This window comes from Arvicola amphibius, chromosome 3 (genome assembly GCF_903992535.2).
Source record: "Arvicola amphibius chromosome 3, mArvAmp1.2, whole genome shotgun sequence".
Lineage (NCBI taxonomy): Eukaryota > Metazoa > Chordata > Mammalia > Rodentia > Cricetidae > Arvicola > Arvicola amphibius.
In genome coordinates, this window is record NC_052049.1 from 17,465,454 (window position 1) to 17,476,504 (window position 11,051).

The 11,051-nt window shown below is 35.3% G+C and overlaps 1 pseudogene; it reads right to left on the bottom strand.

Moving 5' to 3' along the window:
* Nucleotides 1–1,312: 1,312 nt before the first annotated feature.
* On the bottom strand, nt 1,313–1,374 carry LOC119810895 (annotated as a pseudogene).
* Nucleotides 1,375–11,051: the final 9,677 nt, after the last annotated feature.

The window sequence follows — 11,051 nt, forward strand, 5'->3', positions numbered from 1 at the left end:
GCTTCTTGGTACTACAGGACTTAGAAAATTGGTGTCGAAAACATTGAGATAATATTTTAATGGAATGATTAATAAAATAAGGCAATGAATCCATACAAAATAAAGACAATTTTGAGCATTTATCTTATGGCAAACTATTTCTATCAGATTGTCTCAATCAGAACACGGACCTGTGTCAATTGGATGGGTTGATTTGTAGTTGTTTGACAGTGCCAAACAGTTGGGCTGGAACGTGATTTGACTTTGCCGACCATTTAGTGTACTCTCATGTTTAACTTGCTAATATGTGTACATTATTTTATATTTTTGAGTACATAAAATTATCTCTGGTTTCAATGATCTGTTTTTAATCATTGTTTTTGGTTCTTTTGAGATTGAAGTTCAGTTAAATTTCTTTTTTCCCTTTCCTCCTTCAAAACCCTCATATATACCCCCTCTTTACCCTAAATTAAATTCATGATATATAATTTAAATACTTGTTCATGTATACTCAATACATACATGTATATACACATATATACACACTCTCATATATATATGTATATGCAGACACATATACATACTTTCCCAAATATTGTCTGTTGAATGTTTATAATGTTACTTATGTATCTGTCTATTTCAGCGGTGACCATAAGGAACTTGTTTCTTAATTATAATGGTAAGTTGCAATTGAATGCAAGTTCAAATACAGTGAAAGTGTTATACTCAAATGGTCCATTTTCACCTGCCTAAGTTATAAGTCTTCAGTGACTACAGTAAATATCATCATGCATAGATCCCTCAAAGACATTCACTAACGATGAAATTAAGTTTGATTCTTGTACTCAGAAGAATCTGGAAGTGTTCATATCTATTCACACATACACACAAACACACATGCACATATACACACACATACACACACACAAACTGAGGTGGGGAGAGAGACTGCTGTGTGATAATGCTCTTGTACCCTGTAAATGTATTGGTTTAACAAAATGGTGATTGTCCAGTAACCAGGTAGGAAGTATAGGCAGAACAAAGAGACTAAGAGCATTCTGGGAAGAGAAAAGGTAAAGACAAAGTCACCAGCCAAAAGCAAAGGAAGCAAGATGAGAATGTCTCACTGAAAAGTTACCAAGCCATGTGCAAAAACAGAAAAAAATTATGGGTTAATTTAAAAGTAATAGTTACTTAATAATAAGCCTGGGATAGTAGGCTAACCAGTTTATAATTAACATAAGCCTCAGTGTGTTTCCTTGGGACTGAATAGCTGTGGGACCAGGAGGGAGAGAAACTTCCAACATCAAAGACAGAGAGAAAGAAAGGGAGAGAGCCATGCTAATCTTCTCTGTATCGTTCCAATTTTAGTATATGTGCTGCCGAAGCGAGCTCATGGAGACGGCGGGACAGAACTAAAGGGAGATCACCAACTCCAGTTGGAATGGGACTGATGGATCATGCGACCAAACCCGTATCTCTGAATGTGGCCAACAGCGGGGGCTGACTGAGAAGCAAAGGACATTGGCGCTGGGCTCTGATTCTTCTGCATGGACGGGCTCTGTGGGAGCCTTCTCAGCTTGGTCGATCACCTTCCTGGACCTGGGGGGAGTTGGGAGGACCTTGGTCTTAGCATAGAGTGGGGAACCCTGATGGCTCCTTGGCCTTGAGAGGGAGGGAGGGGAAGTATGGGTGGAGGGAAGGGGAGGGAAGGGGGAGAAGGAGGGGCGGGAAGGGGGAGGAGGAGCGGAGGGAGGGGGAGGAGGAGGGAAGGAGATGGAAATTTTTAAATATAAAAAAAAATAAACCATGAGAAAGAAAGAAAAAAAATAATAAAATTTCTCGTTTCATTTAAAAAAAAAAAAAGAAAGGGAGAGAGAATCTCTGACACATCTGAGTAGCAAAGATAGTAAAGCGATGATGTTACATTGCATGGTTAGGACAGTGCAATTCAACCAGATCTCATACAGATGTGCAGAAATAGATATTTGCTCACATAACAGGATAGATGAATAAATGACAAAGCCTTTGAAAAATGTAAATTACCACAACAGTAAAAGAGATAAAATAAGTTTTATAACAATATGTAACTATTATTGTAATTTAAAATAAGTATTCCTGAAATTACAAAATTTGACAACTTGATTCTTAAACGTTTAAAATAAAATGAATTATTCATGTTCTATGTCATATAGAAAGAAATACAATTATTTTTGCTTGAAAAATGAATGATTTATTATAATAACATAATCTTGTCAAACATTAACCAAAAGGAATGAAATAATATGAATTAGTTATCAAGTTAAATGTTATTAAAATATTCCACTTTCAAAACTTAGCACACAATATACCAGTTAAATTAGCAATATAGAAATGTGGATATTTTGTGTTTTATATTATATATAACTCAAAATAAGAAATCAAAATGTTTTTCAATTAAAATAGAATTATTATACTGAATGGTTATAAATACTTGGTTGTTTCAATATGTATTGCTGAGAGATGAATTTCAAAACCAGACAAAGCTGATGGTTACAGAATTCAAAGAACTTCAAAATCCATGAACAAATCATAAGCTGAGATAAATAGAAAATAGTAAGATATCATAAATTCATGAATATTGAACAAAGTATAAATAAAATAATATGAAATTTGAAAGCAGTGTAATTTGTGTGTGTGTTTATGTGTATGTGTCGTGTGTGTGTATGTATGTGTGTGTGCATATGTGTTTGTGTTGTGTGTGTGTGTGTGTGTGTGTGTATTTGACAATAAATTATTTTCTGGATGAAATATCCCGGGTATGCTTTTACAAAAAGGTCTGCCTGCAATACTCTAGTGATACGACTTTCATCATGCACACACACATACACACACACACACACACACACAAATGCTTAAGCTTATAAATAAAACCTATGTAATTATTTTTCATTTAAATATGGTAAGTATGACTTACAGAAAAATACATGAATTATACTTAATGAAAGCTATAGTTTCAGGTAAGAAATTTCATAAAATATCAAATATGGCATAATAAAAAATAGTGTAAAATAGTCTGGACACAACTCTTATGATAAAAATTTTAAGATCAGGAGTGGTGAGATGCCTCAAGTTGATTTTAATATCCGTAAACCACAGGATAGACTGAGATAAAGAACTTCAGCAAGCTGTTCTTTGGAAAACATGTATTTAAAACTTTCATTGTATTTGATCTAGCATTTATTTTCAACTTACTATTATGATTAAGAAAATAAAATGGGCAACCATGAAAGATACAAACAAGTAACATTATAAGTACTCAAAATACAATATATATCACAATCATAATTAATAAAATCATACGCCATGAATTTGATGGAGAGTATTTGCAGTTTACTAGACTCTGTACAAAAGAGAACAAATGCAAACATACATGCTTCACATTGGAATAGACCCAGAAATGTAAAAGCGCGCGCGCACACACACACACACACACACACACACACACACACACGAGAGGAGAGAGAGGGGGGAAGAATAATTAGATATTAGAAGGCATGCAAATAATAAAAACATTTCATGGCTGTTTATATCCTAATTAGAAAAAGAAAGAGTGTGGGTTAAGGTATTTCGGGGAGTATAGGAACCTGGGTAGGTGGGGAAATGAGGAGGATCTGGAAGGATTTGCCAGGAAGGGAAGATAAAATCAGAATTTATAGTATTAACACTGTACAAATTTATACAATGTGGTTCTTTTCCCAAGTTGTTTATTTTGTAATGTTGCACTATCAAAATATTATTTTTATATTAATGCACAAAATATGTAGAATTAATATTTTTGGGACCATTTGGAGTCCTGGCCTCCAGCTGCTCTTCCCTGCTAGAAATCTTTACCTTCCTTCTGATTTGAGTTACTAAAGGCTGTGTCGAAGTTGTTTACAAGTTCTGCTTCACCAGCACATGTTGGCTTGCCTTGAGGATCAGAGGATAAGGTTTTCACCTGTTGGCCCACTTGACTGTTAGGTATATAAGCCTCCATGGTGCTATTGAACAAAGGGCTTCTTACCAGTGACTAGAGTTCTGTGTCTCTGCATCTGTGTCTGTGTGTCTCTGTATGTTTCAACCTCCAGCCCCTTGCCCTAAGCTCGGAAGCTCGTGAACTGTATGGTACCGCATAGAGCGCAGACAGGTGTGTGCGCTGCAAATATTTATGAAGGAAAAACACTAAACTGTAATGTGGAGTTGCAATGGAATGAAAACTATATTCATGCATATATGAGCACTTAAAAAGTTGATAAAATTCCCTAAAGCAAAATATATTACGTAGACTAATCCCTTTATACTCATGCATATAGTTTTGTCTCAAATATGTAAAACATTTGTCAATAAATTTTTCTTTGCTTTTCGGTATAGTGATTTGAGTAATAAAATTTTAGGAAGAAAGTGTAGTAAGTACTGCTGTCCCAACACATTTTCTTGATTCGGTCACACAAAAACAGACCAGGTATTATAAAGTTTCAAATCCCTTTTGAAGTACTGATTCTATCGTACTTCAAAATACTGATTATGCTTTATCTCTCAAGATTTTATTCCTACATAATAGTTATAGAAATACACACAATTGAATAATTATGAGTATTTCCAAGTGATGCTTTAAGGTACTTTTGGTTAATCCCTTGACAAGTATATGAAATCAAATCTTTATTGAATGTTTGATACTGTTTTCAAATTGTCTTTGTTGACCAGAAAACACTACCCAATGACTTAGTATATATGCATTGTAATTCTTTCTTTCTTTCTTTCTTTCTTTCTTTCTTTCTTTCTTTCTTTCTTTCTTTCTTCCTTCCTTCCTTCCTTCCTTCCTTCCATTCTTCCAATCCCTCTCCCTCCCTCCCTCCCTTCCTTCCTTTTTTCCTTCCTTTCTTTAGTCTATGTGCGTGTGTTTGTGTTTGTGTGTGACATATGGTACAGTACACATGTAGACTCAAAGGGTTGATTAGGTCTCACAGGCTTTGTTACTGCCTTGTACTCTCATGTTATTGAAACCAATAAATTTCTCTCTCTCTCTCTCTCTCTCTCTCTCTCTCTCTCTCTCTCTCTCTCTCTCTCTCTCTCTCTCTCTCTCTCTCTCTCTCTTCCTCCCTCTCTGTCTCTGTGTGTGTGTGTCACTCTGTCTCTCTCTTCATCTCTCTCCCTCACTCCCTTTCTCTCTTTCCCTCTTCCCCATTCTTTCTGTAATCTTTCTCTCCTTTCCTTTCTTCCTCCTACCCCTTTTTTCCCCTCTGTGTATGTGGGGTTGTTGGTGTTACTGGGTACACATACTAACAATCACTGTGGCAATAAGCTACATAGAATCCCAATAAATATATTTTGAATAAACACGGATACTAAATTTCAGTGCCTTCATTTTCCTTCATGGTAAACTGTAGCTAATTCTTGTAGCTATACGCAGAGCAACAAATCCATTATTTTATATCATATCCACTCATTGTGTGCTTTTTAAAATCAGAGAACAACTTTATTTTTCTCCTTCAGTGATAACTATGTTATTTATAATTTAGCTAAAAGTGCATATAAAAGGAGTCAAGTCTCAAGAAATGACTTAAAAACAACCCTTTCCTTATAACAGCAAATATTAATCTGTTACAGACCACTGATCAAGTGACTTTGAAGTTTAATGTTTTCATCTAATAGAATAACATTTTGATTTGCTGTGTAATATCTGTAGACCTTCACATAACATTTAATTTTCCATTTTATGATAGCAGTAAATTCAAGCTGTCACCGTCAAGCTATCCACTCATTGGACATGGGTATTTCTGTCTGTTCCACCTATATAGAACTCAGTGCATGAGCAGCAACAATAAACATGCAATGGCAAATCTGAGAAATATTGATTTCTTATTACCAGAATTTGAGTTTAGATATTGCATTTAAATCACCATCTTCTTGCTTTACTATGAAGTAAAGCTTCATATTAATCTTTAGCAACCAGCAAAGTAACAAAGTATGCATTAAATGCCCAATTAAATCTGACAGGACTACATAATGAAAAATATTTCATTAGATGGACAGGTCAGTATGATATGGGTCAGTGGCTAAGTCTGAGTTTGTGTGCTTCCATATGAACAGGCAGAAAGCAGTCACAGTGCTAATAGTAGATTTTTCCAAGAATAATTTCCCTAATGATTAAAGACAAAATTAATGTTGAATTCTCAAATAATTACTTTAAACTAATTAAAAAATAAAAAGGGAAAACAATGGAAGAAAGCACTCAAAGTATTAAATGAAAACAACTAATCATTGGATAAATTTCCAAAGTAAACAATTCCTGAATACAAATTGAACTTCATATTCCCAGTTTGTTTCTAGTACAAAGTCAAAGTGTCATATCATATCAAGTGAATAAGACTCCACAGCTCATTAAAGCATAAATTCATTTCTTTGCTTCTCTCATGATAGCATGTTTGCATTTTTTTGCCCTGAGGACAGATACCAACATGAACATTTATCTGTAATTAAAGATTCACAGACCATTAACAATATAGTTCCATTGCCAGTTAATGTAAAGGAATGAGACAATTTAAAAATTATTTTCTCCTTAATGTGAAATTTATGCTTCCATGGTTCAGGTTGCCTCTATATTTTGTAGGAGAAAACCTAATACATTCTCCAATTATATGGAAAAATTCTTAATACTGTAACATGTTATTTTCCAATTAGCAGTTTTATTTCTTGAATTTTTAGAAGACATTCTTCAATGATTGAAAAAAATGGGGGCTAATTCTGTTTGTCTCTGAATGGTGTAATGAGGTTCTACCAGAACAAATGACGGTGAAATTTTTTTTCCAGTTTATTTATTTTTTATTAAAAATTGCCATCTCCTTCCCTCCTCCTCCCCCTTCCCTCCCCTCCCCTCCACCCACACCCCCACTCCCTCCCTCTTGAGGCCAAACAGCCATCAGGGTTCTCTACACTATGTTGAGTCCAAGGTCCTCCCAACTCCCCCCAGGTCCAGGAAGGTGAGCAACCAAACTGACAAGGCTCACACAGAGCCCGTCCATGTCGTAGAGACCAAGCCCATCGCCATTGTCCTTGGCTCCTCGGTCAGCCTCCACCATCAGCCACCCTCAGAGAGTCCGATTTGGTCGCATGTTCCATCAGACCCATTCCAAGTGGACTTGGTGGTCTCCCATTAGTTCTGTCCTGCCGTCTCAGTGTGTTTTTTAAAAAATGATAAACTCAAGTCTGAATAGCTAATCATCAAAACAAATATAGTAATACTTATTGATAAAAACTAAATGTCTACAGTTCAAATATAAGCAATCATAACCCAGAGAAAAATGACACTCTACCTTGAGTTTATGAACAGCTATCTAATGAAACTCAAGGCCTATTCAGCAGGATGAAGTCATGATTGGTACCGTTAACCTAGTCAGCTATTCATGCATGGTGAAGTATATACCCACAAAAAGTACCTACTACCTCTACTTTCCTAAACCAGTATATTCCCCCTATTCTAACACTAAGTACTTATACCAAAAGATACTTATCAATGAAATTTGTTTTTGTACCAGGAGAACACAACATGAAGTTATACATACTAAAATAATATTATACAGAACATTTGACTGTGGGATTCTCAATGCCATTGCTAAGTCTACAACATAACTCCTTGAACTATGACTCACAGAACATTGTGGAACAGTAGGTAGAAAGGTTGCAGGTGTCAGAGAACCATAAGGTATTGACTATGAAGAGTGTTCTGCTTTCTAGAAAAATCCAGGATATACAGCCATGAAGTTTCACCAACAAGGCTGCCTAAATAAGATCTGAACAATTTGAGCAACAGTAGACATTTCCATATATAAATGGGGGAAATCTCACAGGAACATTCACCTAGATGAAGGGTTAAAGACAATCAAGAACTTAAAGAAGGATAATTAGTCTTTCCCTGGGATGAGTTCCCTGAGTATCTAATAACAAAGATGATATCTGATAACAAGTGATAGCATGCATATGTGGGTAACATTGGAAGGGGTTTATAGGATGTATTTACATGTACATTAATGTGTATATGTAATAACAATGTTTAAAGATCAGGAAGTGCATTAATTTGTGAAGAAACTGCAGAGGAGTGTGAGATAAAGGGAAATAATGTATTATACTTCTATTAAATCTATTTTTAATGGCTTAACAGAATATATTTTTATCATTATTTTTTTCTTTTTATTTTCTTTTTATCAAAAATTTCCATCTTCTGCCCTCCTCCCCCTTCCCTCCCCTCCCCTCCACCCATACTCCCACTCCCTCCCTCTCCAGGCCAAAGAGCAGTCAGGGTTCCCTACACTATGGGAAGTCCAAGGTCCTCCCAACTCCCACCAGGTCCAGGAAGGTAAGCATCCAAATTGTCAAGGCTCATACAGAGCCCGTCCATGCCGTAGAATCAAAGCCCATGGCCATTGTCCTTGGCTTCTCAGCCAGCCTCCACCATCAGCCACATTCAAAGAGTCCGGTTTGATCACATGGTCCATAAGTCCCATTCCAACTGGTCTTGGTGGTCTACCATTAGTTCTGTCCCACCGTCTCAGTGGGTGAATGCATCCCTCATGGTCCTGACTTTCTTTCTCATGTTCTCCCTTCTTCTGCTCCTCATCAGATTTAGGATGTTCGCAAAAATAATCTCAGGTGATGGTATTGGGGATAGATCACTTCTCTGTGGAAGAAGATTATGAGTCAGAACACAAGTGTGTATTTCTAGTCTCTGATATTCATACTTGAGATAAAGCAGAGAACTCACTGTGACACTTCCTTGAGTTACTCACCAAATCTTCTTTGAAAGTCCACTGTAGATATTTCAGAGACTCAGTCCAGAAATGCATTCACTCCCCACAAATACTGCAAGAGTATTCTCTCTCATTCCATTCAGAAATAGTACTGGAGGGACTTGAAAAATTTTTTTTCAGTGAGATTATGTAATTTTTTACTCCTTGATGTTAATTAAAAGCCAGATTCTAAACACAGAGTTTATGAGATAGACAGTCTGTTTTTATGAAGGGTTTCAAAATAAAGGAATAGTTTCCAACCATTTGAAAAATATTGTAGGTTGTACGATGGTTTTAATAAGATGGGTACCTCAAAAGTGTAGAGAATATGTTCACCATAATAAACCTTTCTAATGCCTGTTCTAAGGAGAGGAAATCAGGATGCTATTCTAAGATAGTAAATCTATCCTAATAATTTGCCAGCCGAGAAGAGTTTAAGGTTATACAGGTATAAACTATGACTATTACCAAAAGCAAGGTAAAAGCATGGAATTTAAGACTAGAAAGGAGATTATTATTCTAACTTTATGCCAAGCATAGAAACTCAATTCTGTCACAGCATTAAAGCAAAATTTAGTAGGAAAAGGAAGAAAAAATGAGATAGCACCCAATTATTAGAAAAAAATGTGTAATATATTTAGAAATAAATCTAATAGGAAGCACAAGTGCTTCATAGTAAGAAAACAAATATCTAGTAAAATATTTCATAAATACCAAGGCTTAACATGTTTAAGAATAAACAGACTTCCCATTATAAAATAGATAGTTTTCTCTAAATTAATGGATTGAAAACATATCACTGTCTAAAGTCTAAAAATAATACTTGATTTTCTACAATTAATCTTATATTTTTGTCCTCAGAATCTATAGGAAATAAATGTTTATTTATGATATAAAATAGAGGTATTTTTTCTGTTTCCCCAAAACAATCAATTCTCTGAGCAATGTTTATTGAACCACTTCTCCTTTTATTTCCTTGAAATGCCAAACTTGGCTTTTTATTTTGCATATAAATTCCATATCATTTCATTTTCCTATCTATTTATATCTGAGTCAAGAGCACACCAATGAGTCACAAAGTACTTACAGCTCACACAATAGTTGTTGCCACGTTGAGGGATTTGAATTTAACAAATTGCTCTTAATATGTTTTACTCTACACATCTCTGCATGAGATGGGGACAAAATTAATGTCTGAAACTTTACTTTGTTCCATTCTGTTCAAAAGTTATTTCAACCATTCTGAAAACATATTTTAGTAAAGTAATTAGTTTTAACTATATTTATAAGTTCCTTTTATTCCTGCTTGCTTGCTTACTTTCTTTCTTGCTTTCCTCCTTTCCTGAATCTTTAGTTTTTTTTTTGTTGTTATCTTGTATGTTTATGTGAAAACCCAGATGTCATACTGCACATGTAGAAATCAGACAATGGTTAAGAGATTTGGATCTATTTCACCAATGTAGGTACTGTGGTAGTTTGAGCAGGAATGACCCTTATAGGGTCATAAATGTGAATGTTTATCACCAGGAAGTTGTACTATTTGAAAGAATTAAACAGATTTAGAGGTGTGGCATTGTTGAAGAAAGTGTGTCACTGGTAGTGTATTTGATGTTTTAAAAGCCCCAGAGTTGCTCGTTTAGCCTATGGGTCAAGATGTTATTCTTAGGTACTTTTCTAAGACCAGGTTTGATTGCAAGTTCCCTGCCATAATAACAATGGGCTAAACTTCTCAATCAGTAGGACCATCCAAAATTAAATGGTTTTCTTCAAAAGAGTCGCCTTGGTCATGGTATCCCTTCATAGCAATGGAACAGTGATCAACACTGAAACTGATACCAGAAGTAGGTGGTGTTGGTCTAATCTTGCTGTTTGTTGGAAGAATATGGGAGAATGGGATAGAAAAGTTGTTAAATGTTTTAAGTGGGATTTAGTGGAGCATACTAGAAAAGCATGAAAAATAGTGATCCTAACAGCACCTTGAACTGTGGGGACTAAGCTCATGAAATTTTAGAGAATAAGACACCTAGAAAACGTACTTATGTATTATTGCAAAGGATGTGTCTGCCTTTTGCTCTTGTTGTAAAAAAAAATCTGTCAGATGCTATATCGAAGAATTTTGGTTTAATGATGTAGGGAGAGGAAAGTTCATGACAGTATAGGATGTCATGTAGCTACTAGTGGTCACTATTACATAATATTCATTGAAAAAGGAGCAAGTGGTCAAGGAGAAACTTTTAAAAATGTGCAGTTTGAGAAATAAAAGAAGCA